Source organism: Talpa occidentalis, unplaced genomic scaffold, assembly GCF_014898055.3.
Source record: "Talpa occidentalis isolate TD23 unplaced genomic scaffold, MPIMG_talOcc4v2.1 talOcc4.11, whole genome shotgun sequence".
NCBI classification, from domain to species: domain Eukaryota; kingdom Metazoa; phylum Chordata; class Mammalia; order Eulipotyphla; family Talpidae; genus Talpa; species Talpa occidentalis.
The window spans coordinates 43,024,156-43,041,109 of NW_023601104.1; the positions used below are offsets into that span (position 1 = coordinate 43,024,156).

Consider the following 16,954-nt stretch of genomic DNA (forward strand, 5'->3'; position numbering starts at 1 on the left):
TACATCCATGATGGGCTACACCTCATTGCCCACATTTACAGGCTTTATTATACCTAGTAAAGATATACACAAAATATAGGGAAAAAATTTGTAACTCACAGTAAGACCCATGTCTAGAATATAGTAGGCTTTCAAGAAAATGCTAAGCACAAAGCAGGTGGTTTAGTTATTTTGAGAGCAAGAAAAATGATCAACGCAAGGCCAAAACTCTTGCTTGGGTAAAATAGCATAAAACAGCAGATGCCAAGGAGATGCTCATCAGCAACTCTTTTGTACTTATTGTAGGAAACTGAAGCAATTTTTAAAGGCACAAAGACATAAACAGGAACCCAAGTCTCTAGACTCGTGAATACTAGTGTCTGCTAGAGCTTGTAGACTGTTAAGGCTTGAGTTGAATAAAGTGATTCTTGCCAGTTTAAGAAAGAAAAAAATAAATCCAAGCTTTCTTTCAATTGTAACCTGTAAATCCATCCAAGAGCTAACTTACTAAATGACACCTATAAACAACAAAGGAGTAGAGAAAGAAAAGATCTTGTGGGACTTGGTTGTGGCCTTATTGGAAAGGAAACTATGGATGCTATCTGGCAAAAGGGAAACAGAGGCATCTCGATGGGGTGAAGCAATGGGAAAATAGGGAAGAAACAGTTCCTCAGGAATGGTAAGGAGACAGGCCTACAGAAAGATGAATGGCTGGTTGGCACAGAAAACCCCAGGCTGTAAGGCTTTCCATTCTGTGGGAGATCTCTTGAGACTCAAATAGACTATCTTTCCTCATTGTCCACAACCTAAAAACAAGAACATGGCCCCTGTTTTGCATTTGCCTAATCTTTTCAGAACAAGTAAGTTGAATAGAAGTCATATCTAAAAGTCTGCAAGCTGGAATTTTTCAGATTTATAGAATTTCTGCATCCTGACTACTTGGTGTGGATTTTTATCACAACCTTCAGATGTTTCGAGATTATCAGATTTAGCATTTTATTATAAAACCCAAGTGCTTTTTTCCCCCTTGTTGAGCCTTTCAAATCTTTTTTGCCTTTCAAGTACAAGGAATGCCGACTTTGGTGCCTTTGCCATGCAGAGAATTATTTTTTGAGCTCTCGGATTACTGCATATAAATTACAGATGGGTGGGCCTGCTCAGTGTCAGTGGCTGCCAAAATACAACACGTTACAAATGACAACAGATGTCTCTAACAGAGCTTCCTACTCCCCCCCCTCCAAAGCTCATCTGGGCCAGACCCAGGAGGGATTCAGTTCAACTGGCCTCTTGAAGGGTTTGATTGCTCCCTAGTCAGTTTCGGAAGCCACCTGCACCAGGGATGGCAAAAAGAGCACCAAACTATTCCAGCAACTGAGGAGTCTATGAAGACAGAAGTTTATATTATTTATATTTTCTATTGCAATACAAAATGATTAAAGACACATTTTTCCTGATAAAATCTCACTCTTGGCACATATGGGCAAAAACAGAGAGATGGGCCTCAAACCATTTACATATACTCTCCTAGCCGAATTTCCATCAAAACCAAAGGTAAGCTTTAGCAATGGTGAAAATATAGTTCGTTTGTTCTTAAAGATTTTATTTATTTATTTTTGCTCAGAAGAACTGGGGTGTAGCCAGAGGTGCAGGGGGTGAGAGGGTTCACCAGAGACAGAGTGGGGAACAGAACAGGCAGATTGACTGAAATACACTGCTGAGGGGAGCAGCAGGTGAGACAGGAGAGCTCTGCTGCACCATGTGGGTCAGCTCCCTGGCCGGGGATGGAACTCAGGCTGTCGGTCGCGGTGGTGGTGGGCCATTCTTTTTGCATCCTGTTCCTTCCTCCCTTCATAGGCTAACCACTCCACTTGGGCTTTAGTTCTAACTCTGTCCTGCCTCCTAGGTTCACATAATCAATTACCCCTTTATTCTCCTGTTTATTCAATCAAGTTCTCCCTTTCAACTAGATCCTACCCATAAAGGCATTGGTAGTATACTGGCTAGCACAGCTGCCTTCAACTAGATGCCACCCATCAACAATTTAACACTCACCAGTCCTACCTTTAAAGACTTTGCCTCAGTCTCACATGTCTCTATCCAGTCTATCCTTTATTGGAAAAATTAAAATTGTTCTCCATGGGTATCTTCCTTGTTTCATCCCCCATTCCTTTTGTAACTCATTCCAATCTGGTTTGGCTCCATCACACCTTGAAACAAGTCTAGTCCAGTAATGACCTCTTAGCTGCCAAATTCAAATGAGAATGTTTTTTTCATTCCTTATCTTACCTGACATCTTTCCAGTCAGTCTCCACAACAATTCTTACCTTGGTCTCCACAAGCAAAGCTCTCCGTTCTCTGCCGTGGCGCCTGTCTCTCTGCAGGCTTGTCTTCCTCTGCCTGTTCCTTAGTGTTCAAGCTCCTCAAAGTTAGAACCTAGGTTCCCTTCTCTTGTTACTCTACTTCAGAGGTCAAAGCCCCACTATGCATAGAAGAAGGGAAGTAATAGAATTAAGTGAAGCAAAGTCAACATTCACTTCCTTCTCAACTCTAATTTAAAACACAGCAGAAAGAGCAAAGATAACTAACTGGCAACAGACCCTGGGCAGCAGGGTTAGAGGACAATAGGGTAAGGTACAGACTGTAACAAAGTAGAGCACAGATATGCCTACTTTTAGTAATTAGCTTAGCTCAAGCCAGAAGTCCTGATTTACATATAAAAACTCATTATTTTTGAATCATAGCAACTGCATCAATTATGATTTCTCTCTGATGTAAATAAAAGAAATCAGGGTTACACCAAAAGGAGAATTTATTGAAAAGTCTAGAGGTACAACTGTGGAGAGCTGTGTGGAGATTTCTGGACCTACTAAACATAGAGCTTCCATATGATCCAGCAATTCCACTCCTAGGTATTTACCCAAAGGACACAGAAACATCAATTCCAAAGAACACCTGCACCCCTATGTTTATAGCAGCACCTTTTACAATAGCTAAGCTTTGGAAACAACCCAAATGCCCAAAAATAGATGACTGGATCAAGATGTGGTACATATATACCATGGAATATTACTCAGCATTCAAAAAAGATAAACACATGCAATTTGCAGCAACATGGATGGCGCTGGAAGGGATCATGCTCAGCGAAATAAGCCAAAAAGAAAAAGAAAAATACCGGATGGTCTCACTCATAGCAGGAATCTAGAAAACTTAAATAAGGGACCAGGAAAATGAATAACTATAAGAAAGTGAAAATCAAAATCAACAAAAAACTATGAACCAGAGACACTTTTAGGTGGGCAGGGGCGGGAGGGGAGGGATTGGGGTCAGAATGGGGGGGCTGCAATTGTATGGGGAATATAAAAATAAAATTTATTATTTAAAAAAAAAAAGAATTGGGTGATTTCACTTATAGAAGGAATGTAGGGGAACCAAATAAGGGATCGTGAAAAAAATTATAAAAAATTTTAAAAAATTGACAGGCAACTATAATTCAGAGACATTCTGCAGAGAAGGGGGAGGAGGAGAGGTCAAAACAGGGGAGGGAAGAGCACAAGGGACCATGGTGATGGTATATAGGTGAATGGGTTGTGGGAATTTTACGGGGTCTACATCTGAGAAGAGAAAGCATACATTGTACAAAAAGGAAGAATGATGTAAAATATATATGTAAAATAAAAAAGAATGTTTCTTCAAAAAAAAAAAAAAAGTCTAGAGGTACAGATTGATACCGTGTTCAATGCATGTGATCAGGACCAGTTTCTCTAACTGAATTCACTTTTTCCTATTCTCTGATAATCTTTCCCCTAAGGCAAAAAGGCAGTTGCTACATCTCTAGCCTACATTCTGCCATTCTGCATTTGCCATTAAGCAGAAAGAAAGACCAATCTACCCCCAACAGTCTCAGATTTCCCTCTGATGGGCTCAACTTAAGCTACAAAGCTATTGTTGAAATCAACCATAGTGGTTGGGCAACATGGAGAATTGGCCAGTCCTGGGACACACACTTCATTTGCAGTCAGAGGTGGGATTTCATCTAAAGCATGAGATCTGAGATACCAGGATGGGAAATTTCTTAAAAAGAAATTAGGGTGTCGCTACCAAAAGAGAAAATATATCCTGGGCAGCCAAAAACACCCATAAACACGCTAAAGCAACTTGTTCAAATATTTTTAAAATACCACGCAGCCCAAATAAAACAGGTTTGCTGGCTGCAGGTGGCTTGTCAACCTCCAGTTCCAATCCTCCTTTCTCTACTTGTTTCCTAGGTGATCTCATCCAAGATTGCATCTCCATTTACCATCTCAATACCAAAATGCCACATTTCTGTCTCTGACTCACAAATTCAACTGCCTACTCAACATCTTCACTTGGATGCCTCAAATGCTTTTCAAATTCAATTTGTCCAAAATGAAATTACTGCTCTCACCCCACACTGCCCTTCCAGCCAAAGCTGACCATCCTCAGGGCTCTTATTGCAGTGGGTGGGGGCAGCAGGGAGAGACAAGACCAAAATGACACACTTGCTGTTTGAAAAGGATAAAAAGAGCTTCCAGGAAGTGAACTGGAAGCCTCCATTGAAATTCTTTGGTTCCTTCAAATATTTAGGAAAGACAATTGTTACCTTAATTCATGTAAATTTGCAATTTCCACTTTTCATCTCTACCTAATTTATCTTTCAGACAGGTAGAAATAAAGTTTCATCATAACAAATACCAAAGGGAGAAAGATTGTCAAGGGACGCCCAGCAGTGCTTTTGCTTGCTTGTTAGCACAACAGTGGTTTTCTTTGACGGAGCATCTGACTTGATCCAGACGATAGGCTGGGAGGTTGGCAGGGCAAATATTATTCTATTGCATCAAGAAATCACTGATTGTAAGATGCACCATTATTTAAGGCACCACTGTGTAAGAAAGGAAAAAAACACCACAAATTAAACCATAACATACAATGCACTGTGAAACACATCTTGTTTTCAGATCTTATAAAACATAAACAAAAATATATGTTTTAAAATCTTTGCAGAACTTTTTCATAAACCTCACTTCTCAGTTAAGGAACTAGAGGATTTAGCACAAGCTAAAATTAATAACTGAAGAAGGACTTGAAACCATGGGATCAGTTTCCTAATCCATTTCCTCCAGTCTAGTCCCTGGGTCTGAATGATCTCAAGGGTCTCTTTTGGAGCCCCTAAAGCTCTGCTGATATAAACTTGGTAAAGGAAAATCAGACTGAGTCAAAATGGTCTATACTTTTAAATTGACATGGATTCCAAGATAGAGAATAACATAGAACTTGACTTTTCTCTAATACTGCTAGCATAAATAGCAGATGTGTAAGAAAAAGATGACATCAGTAATCTCACTGCTAATTCAGTAAGGTTGGCATAAACACAGTTGTCTATTGATTTTAACTATAACTTAAAACAATTTTCACTAGGGAAGTAATATTACTGGGCATATAGTCAAGTCAAAACTTTCATTCTTTTATAATAAAGTATGACATTGCTGTTGTTTCTTTGTTTCAAAAATACCTATTTGGAAAGTTGCCATGTCTTTCCTAATTATAGCATAAACTAATGCGAAGCAATGTGCAAGCTTAATATTCTAATCAGTCTGCAAAGAAGCCTTTTGATTTCAACACCCAACATTCATTAAGAAGAAATTTCTTGCAAAAGCCAAGAAATTTGGTGTGTGGGAGCTGAATAAGACAGAGCAGGCTTAATTCATGACAAATTTTTTTAAATTTAAATCTGACTATTATACCTTTTGTGTTCCCCACAGTATCTCGAGCAGTGTCTTTCGCATAAATTCTGCCTAATATGCACAGGTGACAAGATACACAATCAAGAGAATGGCTGTCCCTCTGTCTTGGTACATGTTCCTTCTTGCTAGGAATATGCTGATGCTGAAGGAGACACAGCCCAGCAAAGTCTCAGCGGTGCCTATTGTGAGTCCACCTGTGTGGCCAAAGCACATCAAATTTAATAGTGGAAGCTGTCAAGGAGCTGACAGTCTAATCAGTGGGCACAAACCTAAAAAATATCCAGGTGGCAGATCACCTTCAAATATACTTAGTGACAGAGCAAAACAGTAACGAGTGTTAATAGCATATCCAAGCACCAATGGATATAGAATTAGGAGAGCAGGGGTAGGCAGCTGCTAGATATGACCTTGGACAAGTCAACTCTCTGAACTTGACCCATTACCTACCCTCAGGGATACTGCAAAAGAAATTCAGGCATGAGAAAATCTTTTGCAAACCCTAAAGCACTATACAACAAAGTATTATTATGGATACTAGTAAAATATCTTATTGTCCAAGTTACCACAATGACTTCCTTTCGTGGTCCTTTAAGATAAAGTTAGAGGGCTCCTTCTAAAATGTAAACTTGATCATTCACTCCCAGACTGGAAGATCCCTTATTGACAAAGTATAAATCGTCAATTGTTTAGCTTGATAGATAAAGCTCTTAAAAACCAGACCTCTGCAGTCCCATCTCCAGTTTTACTTGTCAAAGACCACAGGAAGCATCCAATGCCCCCTGATCATCCACACGTTGTGGCCTTTGCAGTTTTGGTGGAGTGATTATTCTGCTGTACCCAGGACTCCGGAGACTGCTAGCCAGTACAGCACCTTCCATGGCTCTGAGCTGCACCAGGGGGAGAAGCACCAATGCTTTGCTTCTCCCCACACCTATCCAAGCCCATTTATAGCAACAACCTTGAGTGACACGCCAGGGAGATCCTCATTTGCATACCATAAAAAGAATGTGCCAAGAGGAGAAACTCCAGGGAAGGTTGTCAACCGAAAAAAAGGCTAAGAGGCCCCAACAAAAATACTACGGTCCATGTCTCTTATGCAAATCCCCTAAGGGCAGATATGTTTTGGAATTCAAAAATTTTGACATTTTAGAATGGTAATATGTACCTCATCCTCCCAGGAGACTGTAGGTCAGCACCCCATACTCAAACACAGTAATACTTGTGCAGTGAAAATTAACGGATAATAGTAGATAAACAAAATACAATAGAACTTCATTCAAGTCAGAGCTCACCACCCCATGGGCTACGAGAGCTTTCAGAGCCTTTGGGATTCCGGAACTAGATAAGAGATGCTAGACCCATAAGACCTGATTTGTATACATAGCCCTTTGATGTGTATTTGCTCAGAAAATCGCTCTGCAGGACTGACCTATAGTTAGGCGGTAAACACAGGTGCTCCATACTGAAACAGCAGCAGACAAACTAGAAAATACTCAGGGAGGAAGGAGTTTAAAGAGGTCATCATCACTGCAGCAGCACTGGGGAGAGAAGGAACACACACTGCAGGAAATGAAAGTATGATTGATTATATGAATAAATAAATATGGAACTCCTACCACTGATTTCCAAATGATTCTTCAACTACGGTGGCAGGAAGGCACACAAGGAAATAATGGCGCTCATGAACCCATCTCAGACCAACCTGACTTGCTTCCACAGCAAAACAGAGACAGCAATGTATGCCACTTGCTCACCAGGTGGCAGAGAAGAGGCAAGTGGCATTTTTTGGAAATACGTACACAGCCACCAATGTTTGCATATATTCTCTCAAGCAACCAATTCCCACATAATACCCCATGAAAATTTTTTGTTTCAGAACCAAACGCTGGCAGGAGTAAAATTTTCCCTGAGAAACTCATAAGTGCTTTCCTTTCTAAAAAGAAGCACTACAGAAGTAAAAGGAAGAAGAACGCATAATCCTCTTTCCAATGAATTCTAACATCTGGACAGCCATTTTGTATTTATCTACGAATCTAAAAGTGCATATGCTGCAGGGAACAGGAGTATTCTGCCTCAGAACATTTGTCACAGGCACTGCTTGATCCTATCACACACCAGAGGACAATTACAACAGCAATAGCTACCATTTACCCTACTGAGCCCTCACCACATACAAGGCAGGAAGCTGAGCTCGTTGAATGTCTCAATTAATCCTCCCATTAGTAGTAGAACCTACTTTAAGGGTTGTCATCCTGGTTTAAATACAGGAAACTGAATCTTTTGATAGAGACCCCGTATCTTTAAGAAAAGCCAAATGACTTTGGTGAGGAGGTAATGTCATCAATTGCCAATTCCAGGTTTCCCCTGCTATCTGAAAGGATGTTCCTATGCAACCTTTCGAAAATTGAAATGACATTAAAAGAAGGAGCAATTACCATTAATTAATATGGGAAAAAATTTAGCTTTACCAGACCCCCAAAATAACCTACCAAATCATACCAAATAACACATAAAACCTAAAATAGTATTAACATATAGTAAGAACGACAGGAATGACATGATAAATATGTGTATAAAGTGGCTCGCAGGGAGAGTTTAGCAGTGCCACTCTCCATGCCTGCAATGCACACTACCTCTTGAATGGCAGCTGTAAAACGAATGCCGAATACAATTTTCTCTTCACCTTTCATCATAAAAGCAAAATCCTTAGATTTCTTTCCAATGAGCTGAAACAGACCCTAATGCAGGTTTTCCATGACAGTGAATTGGTGGGATGCAAATTTTCACAGAACAGGAGATACCTGTACTTGGTTTCTGCTCTGAAAAAAATGACACTGTTATTCCCACAGCACACGCTTCCATGCCCAGCTATTCATTTTGCAGTAAGGAGACTCCATGGAAAGAACTGTGTCATCTACGCCTAAAGCCATGGATCCCAGCTAAAAATGGTCTCTCTCTTCTTAACCTCCTTTCTTTTCCCCTCCTTCGCCTCTCCTTTTTCAAAAGTTCTGAGTGTGAACCCCCTATACCCCCAATCCTTTTGGAACACCTATCTTTTACCAGGAGCCAGGCTAGAGAAACAAAATGAACAAGTCACAGTCCCATCCTCAAATATTCAGTCTAGACATGCAAGTAAATTAGCATACTTGAGCATGAGAAGTCATATTTGACACAGGCATAGCACAGATCTATCCTGCCTCAGGGTGAAAGTTTAATGGTCACAGATGGCTTCCAAGAAATGATGACCTCTGAATGGGACTGAAGAATAACCGCAAAGGTACAAGGTGGGAAGGGGATTTTGACAAAACAATGGAAATGAGTGATATTACCAGTGTACTTCACACCAATCAGAATAGGATCATATAACAATGGGAGGAGACAAAGGTCAAAAAGAAGGGAACTGGTCAAGTAGAAGCAAAAATGAACCAGCCCCCAGTCCCAAAGTGCAGTCATCTGTGCCAGTCTGACCACAGCACCCTGGCATAAGAGAGTGGGGAGGAGAGGACTTGTGACAGTGACAGGGTGATGACTGAACAACCTCAAGAAGCCAGGTCTCATCAAATCACCAGGATAGCGTGGCCATCTTGGCAACATACTCCCAACTCCTCTTTGCACTTAATTCTTATCATAAGTTCCATGGGTTCTAACGAATAAATCTCTTGCCCTACTTCAGACCAGTATCTGCCAGTTAATCATGACCTTGAGCTGAGGACAAGGTGCTCTTCAAAATACACCCTCATCTTCAAGGGCTCTTCATCCAGAGCAGTAGCTCTAAGCACAGCATAGAGGAAAAAGAAAAAAACAAAAAACAAAAAACAAAAAACAACTCACTGAGCTGGGGAGGGGAACAGAACTGATTTCAAACAGATAGCTTTGAAAGAGAAATAGCAAGATCACAGATCACCAGTTACAGATAGCTCCAATATCCCTTAACACCAGGGCACAATAAAGACTGCTTTCTGAAATTGCCATAGCCTGTCTCCCTCTGATTCATGGACTCCCATCTCCTCTTTAAACAAGAATAAAATCCTGTTGCTATATAACACTTTCTTTATTTTTAATTATAGTGGATTTAAATGTACTGTATGAAAATTTTCTGATACCCTATGATAGTCAGACACACCCTATTTTCCTACACAAACTCAGCATGAAAAATCACAAGTGCAAGGATTTGCCCCACAAAGACCAAGATGACAAAGAAAGGACATTGTTTCAATACCAATGAAACTCCTCCATGTGGAAATTTGGTCAGTCCTGACATAAATTATTGGTAGACTTCAAAATTATTTATCCACACATACAAGTAATATTGCCAAATTCAGTAAATACTATTTTTAAACTATACATTTTTTTTTTGTTTGTTACAGTCATTGCTAGGCCTCCCTGGTGACACAAGGGGTTAAGCACAGCACTGTGAAGCTATCCACAGCCTCTGCAGCACAAGCTCGATCCCTAGCCAGGGAGGTGACCCACATGGCACAGCAGACCTCTCCTGTCTCGCCTGCTCCCCTCAGCAGTGTATTTCAGTACATCTGCCTGTTCTGCTCCCTACTCTGTCTCAGGTGAATCCTCTTACCCCCTGCACCTCTGGCCTGTACCCCAGTTCTTGTATGCTGAAATAAATCTTTAAAAAAATAAATAAGACAGTCATTGCTTAGTTCTGTCCTTGTCCATTAATCAATTACAGCTCTGATATCCTAAAACAAGAAAACAACTTCTGAGAGAGAATGACCTTAAACTGAAAGTTAGATTTTAAAATGAAGAATCTTAGAAATAGTTTAAAGTCCTAGAAAATCAGTGTAACCTGAGGAATCAAACAATTGGACTTAAGAACCCTGGGTTTACTGATTCATGTTGAAACTATTGTCTCAGTTTCCTCATCTGTACAATGGACTAGTTAGGAAGATGAAGGCAAAGGTTAATTAGATATTTAAGGACTTCTCCCCCCACCTCAAAAAAGCTACAATGGATTTTGTGAAATAAATAGAATAGATTCTTTCTAGAAAGAGAATTGTCTATTTCAACTAAGATAAAAACTTTAAAAACAAACCAAAGAATATAAAAAATCAAAAAAAAAAAAAAAAAAGACAATAAAAGTGCTCCAATCATCTGGGCATGAGAGTAAACTCCCATTTTATGAAATAAAAATGACTAAGTGGTACAGAATTACTTTTGAAAGATGCCTATATAGATCTCTCAAGCAAGTTTTTCCCTCCATTTTGTACACCATAATGTATAGGAAAACAAGGACAATTTGTCATGTGTTACTACTTCCCATTATCTCTAGCTATTTTAAGAGGGCAGCATGTTCATCAACAGCATGCTTAGGACATCACCGTAGGTAGAACTGCCACGGAGTCACCCTTGGACCCTCGGAAAGAGTCTAGGAAATGCCAGGCTGCCAACTAAGAGATGAGACGGACGACAGTATCACTGAGTTCCAAGAGAAAGCAGAGTGGAAAGAACAGAACACATGCAGAGGTAAAGGCCAAAAGGAATTCATCAGTGTGCCAGGATGGTTGCTGTAACAGAGAAATGACAGATGGAAAAAACAAAAAGTCTTGAAATATCAAACCTATAAGACAATCGAGGTGAATAAGAGGCACATAGACCAACTCGAGGAAATCCCCCAGAACACAGTCACCAGCAGAGTGAAAGCACCCTCATCTGCAGGAGGAAGGACGTGGGGTGCTCCCCCAACACAACCACCACCCCAGAATTATCCTCTGTCCAGTCTACAAGGAGGTTTGCAGCATCATCCTCTTGCATAGTCTACCTTGGGGATGGAGACTAAGAGGTCATTTGTTCTTGGCTGATAGGTCCTTCTGACTAAAGATCAGAAGGCTTGAGTCCAGCATAAATGAAAAAAAAAAAGAGTTCTGAGAGCTGAGAGATTTAAAATGATCAGAAATACTTGCTGGAAATGGAAGGCATCTCTCTCTCTCTCTGCAACTATATATCTTTGGGTTCTACTCCAACTATGAAACTTATCTCTTGTCCAAAAACTACACCAATTGGTACACTGTCAGTGAAGTCTTTTTTCAAAAAGTCATTTCTTTTCAAAATCTTCAAATCAACCAAAAATTGATTTCAAACTATAATCAATTTCCTACAGTTCACCTGAACGGGGCATATTTAAAATGCAGGAACTGCCCACAGTAATACACATGCTATGAAGAAGTGTCTGCCTCTTGCCTCTCCCCACATCCACTGTCTCAGGAGTCACCCCAGCTCTGCCAATCCTCACTGCTTCAGTTCTGCAGTACAGTCAAGAGCCTGACCAGGAATCAAATGTGGATCCTGGAACCCAGGGACAACTTCTCTGCATCTTGGGTTTTGTAAAATGGAGCAATGAAGCACCGAAGTAACGGAGTTGGAAGAATCCACAAAATGTTCATAGCATAGGGTCTGGCACACTCCACGTGTGCAGTGGTTATTTGTATAATTCACAGCACATAAAGGAAGCCTTGCATATTCACTAAAGTGAGCTCTTCACTCTCCCACCAAGAGGAATATATATGTATATGCACATATCCATACACACATATATGTATGTACATATATGTGCATACATGTACATACATGTACATGTGTATCTATAACTATATAGAACACTTTGCAGGAAAAGAGGCCTTAGACACTGGAACCTGGGCAGGACATGGCTGCTCTAACAGAGACAGTGTCTGGCATTGACAGTGGCACATGACCCACATCCGGGTTAGGCATCTAGGAACTAGTCATTAGTTACACCCACTCAAAAAAATCAGGATGTGGGCGATGCTTTACTCCTCCTATCACAATGCATACCTTGTGTTTACACAGTACACTATAAAATTCAAAAAACAAAGCACTATTTATAAGCTTCTTTCTTTTGGCAGGAGGTAAATATAAGTTTCAACGTCCACCAGCCAAGTCCAAATCTGAGGCATACAAACTGTACTCAGGGATCCCACAATCGGCCAAGAAAACAGGGAAAGTGGCCCATAAGGTGTTCAGCCACCACCAGGGGACAACTCTCTGTAGTAACACCAGTTCTTCACACCTGCTTTGGAAACCTCTAAAGGAGTTCAGGAATTCTAGAGGAACCTCTAGCATTTTTTCCCTCCCACTTCATTTTATCCAGGGAAAATTGTGTGAAAATGAATGAAATAAAATTCTAAACTGTATAGAAAATGATTTGGTTATCTTGTTACCCACAATTCAGAGCCTTGCCCTGAAAACCAAAACTGTGCAGGAATATAAGATGCTAAGAATAAAGAAACCACCAAACAAAGAAACCATTCTACTGTGCAATTGCAAGAAGTCCAGAAGTTTCTTTGTTGCTGCTTTGAGCCAGGAAACAGATTGCTGCTTCTGCTTTCTATATACTAAGCTTTTTAGACAACATTCCCAATCTGGGTGGAGGAAAGACACCTCGGCCCAGTCCATGAGTCAGGCAGGGTGGGATCAGGCCTTGGGGATCGTTAGTGTACCTGTGACTCTCCCAGGTCTTGTCAGCTCAGGGGTAGGTGAATGCCCCGAAGTCTACCTGAAAGCAATTTGCCCAAGGCATTCTTTTCAGGGACAATTTCCAAAGGTCTTTACTGCACATAAGCTATTAACCTACTCTGTTTGAAGGGGCGGGAAGAACATAAGGGCTTATGGTGATGCCTCCCGGGTGATGTGGTGATGGGAGAACTATGGGGACTACACTTGAGGGGAGAAACCAAATATTGTCCAAAAATGAACAGCAATCAAGAAAATACAGAAAACGAATGAATGATTGGAGTGAATACTGAAGAACTCAGCAATAGCCTGTCTCTACTGATAAGATTTTATAGAGCGCCATCTGAAAAGAGATGTTCTATACAGAACATAGTTTCCAATGATGTTCAGCAACACGTCTTCTTAACATGCAACAGCAACATGTCTTAAAATGGCTGCTTGCCCATCTAGGGGGAAAAGGTGCAGAGACAGGAAGGCCTGCAGGTCAGACCAGGGGTCCAGGCAGGACAGGGGAGGCCTCAGGGCCTCCGGTCACCAGGAGGGCTCCAGCAATTGTGTTTGGGAAGAACAAGTGCCCTGAAGTTTGACTCAGAATTCTTCTCCCCTCAGAGCCCCAGAAGCAGAGGGCGGTCAAGTTCCTGGGGTCCACAGCCGCACAGGGTGGAAACCAGGCCATCACTGTCAACCTGTCTTCCTGGCTGAATGAGTTTTGTAATTTCTTTTTAACACTGATCAAGGGGAGGCAGGGAAGGGAAAGGAAAGGGTGTCAGTGTCCCTCAGGTAAGAGAGAGCTAGGTTTGATTTCAATGTCATACTTTCTCTTTCTAAATCTCTGACTTTTCATTTATAAAGAGGGAATACGCGCAACAGTAAGTACCTGTTGTGGGTACTGTACAGATAAAGAGACCAGGAAAGGAAGGCATTTAGTACAACCCCCGCTTCCTTCCACCCTACTAGTGTCTTGACTCTTCACCCAAGAAAGGAATTTCCAAAGCTCTACAAGCAAGTCTTTAGAATGGTAACCTTTTTTTTTTTTTTTTTTTTTTTTTTTTGGCATCCATGATTCACTGGACTGAATTCTGAGAGGTCCTTTGCTGTTTCCCCAAAATCAAACACATGCCCAAAGAGCATTTTGAAACCAACTAAAAATATCCCAAACAATATATGCAAAGGGATTCCAAAAATGTTTTCAGCAACACTTGCAGAGTTGGTTTACAGTCTTCCAGAACGACTTCCATAAAAGGCACTCATTTGTAGGTTAAGAGCCTTGAAGCTTTCAGGTGATCTCACAACTTTACAATTGCCCTGGGTCACATACTCTGGGACTCCCCAACTTTTCAGCAAATTCCCTCCTAAGAATCGTATGTGCCTGCAGACCCTCATCCCACCATCCTACTGTGCCTCCATCTCCTGGGGCAGGAGTCTTGGGAGGAAGGGGAAGAAGGAGGTCAGAAATTGTTTGGGGATCTCCCCGGTGGTCCAGGGGTTAAGTCTCAACACTATCACCACGAATGCCTGAATTTGATCCTCAGCTAGGGAGCTACCCCACATGGCACAGCAGACCTCTCTTGTCTCACCTGCTGCTCCTCTCAGCAGTGTATGTCAGTCAATCTGCCTGTTCTTCTCCCCACTCTGTCTCTGGTGAATCCTCTCACCCCCACCTCTGGCCTACACTCTAGTTCTTCTATACATAAACAAAATAAACCTTAAAAAAAAAGAAATAAGGTTTGAGCATACAATCGATATTAGTGAAAGGTGACCTCCACCACTAGAGTTCTAAAGCTTTTCACAATGTTTCTATGGAAATCTTGCTATGTCTTTAAAAGAAAATAAACATCACAACAGAATACCAGGGAAGAAACTTGAATAGGCACTCCACAAGAGGGGATATCCAAGTATTAATATATATATATACGCCTAGACATTAAGCTTCACACGGCAAGAGAAAAATCATACAACATGATTTTGATATCATAGCCAAAAACTGGAAACAAGTGAGTCTGGGGTTCTGGGGACTTTCCAAATCTGTATTAAGATTATATTGACACGTTCATAGAATGGAAATTCATTCACCGGTACCCATGTAATTTGTGCTTGTCTGTATATCTGTCAAACATATATATATATATATATATATATATATATATATATATATATATATATATATATATTTTTTTTTTTTTTTTTTTTTTTTTTTAACAAGCCAAACCATCCAGATGCCTCTCCCTGGGCAAAACTAAACAGGGCCAACCTGAAGTCATTGTCCATTGACATAAATTTATCCAAACATCCAGGCTAAGCATAAAGAGCAGGAGACACCAGGTCATGCTCCCTCCCCCAGGCCAGCTCCCACCATCACTTGTGACCTGTGATCTGGGAGAGCTGAGCTTCTCTCATGTATAAAAAACAGCTGGGTAATTATGAGAATCAAATGAGATACAATGAGAGCTCTTTGTAAACCATAAATTGGTATTCTAATACCGGTTCTTAGGAAGTTATGGCATACCGGAGCAGATGGAGCTGGAAAGCAAAGGAATGAGGAGACTTATGGAGATTTTGAGGAGCTTTGGGGGAGTTACTTCAAGAGTTTTAGGAGTCAATAGATAAGTTTGTTACAAATTTCATTTTAATTCAAACAGGAGTTATTATACTTTTCATTCTCACAGCTGCATCACTAGAGCCTCTCTGTAATATGTTTTCCATCATAAATGGAGCGCTTTTCAGCTCACATTTGAAAATAACACTTTTCATTCTGAATGCTCCACATTTGCTTTACTGTCTGTTAGTCACACTCCTCACTCCGTCTGAAGCTTCTATCTACGTGCAACTTCCAGTTTCTTGGAGTGTATCTCTCTGAATGTCATATGTCTTTCTTGGTCCCAGGTTAGAAGGTAGGCCTTGAGAGGCAAAACAGTGCTTAGAGTAGCAGGCCTGGCCTGACCCAGGTTCACAGGGCCCTGGTTCAAGGACTAGCAGCCTCTACATTCCTGGAAACCTGTTAGAAATGCAGAAGTCCATGCCTCACCTCAGACCCAGTGAAACAGAACTTGTGGCTTACCAGCATGCCCCGGTGAGTCACACGTACAAAAAGGTTTGAGTGGCACTGACCTGTCACCAGGCAGACTCAGAGGCCCAGGGCTAAGGTCACAGCGTTGCCCAGGTAACGGAGTTCCTTCTAAACAGCTCCTGCCCGTGTGAATGAGTCCTGGTGCCTTATCTGCTACTCTCTTTTTGAAACTCAGTGTCACATTTTTCCAGAACTTGGGAGCATGCAGAGGATAAGGGAGGTGGGAAAAAAGGAATTTGGAAAGGCTTATTTCTCAGGAAAGCCTAAGGTGGAGGGGGAGCAAAAGAAGGGTAACATTTGAGTGCTGAAGTAGAGGACAGGGGAGTGTACCAATGTTGAGAGCAGAGAGTCTGAAACCAGGGTGCCCAGGGTCACCCCCTAGGTCTGCTGCACAGAAACTGCAGGACCTCACAAGAGTCACGAGACCTTTCTCTGCCTCAGTTTTTCAACTGTAAATTAGGACTAATAGTGCCTATATCCGAGAGCCTTTGTGTTCATAAGGTGGTCAGGCCTGCACACTACATTAGCACATTATCATCTCTAGGAAAAGGTTACTAATAGACTGAAAGAAATTTAATAGTCTAGGCTGCGGGGGGGGGGGGGGGTGGGCGGTGCAGGTTTAAGGGGGATGCCAGGAGAAAGCAGCTGTCCAGCCCAGGGT

The 16,954-nt window shown here is 41.3% G+C and overlaps 1 protein-coding gene across 4 annotated transcripts in view; it reads right to left on the reverse strand.

Annotated features, from left to right (window-relative positions):
* The window catches only part of STXBP6 (syntaxin binding protein 6), a 238,665-nt gene that overhangs the window by 212,568 nt on the left and 9,143 nt on the right, over nucleotides 1-16,954 (reverse strand). The window contains exon 1 of one of the 4 annotated variants that reach the window (XM_037501831.2): nucleotides 16,335-16,564. The exons of 2 other annotated variants lie outside the window; for them this stretch is intronic. The gene's annotated coding sequence lies outside the window, so the exon portion shown is untranslated. One more of the 4 variants, XM_054689540.1, reaches the window with a different exon arrangement.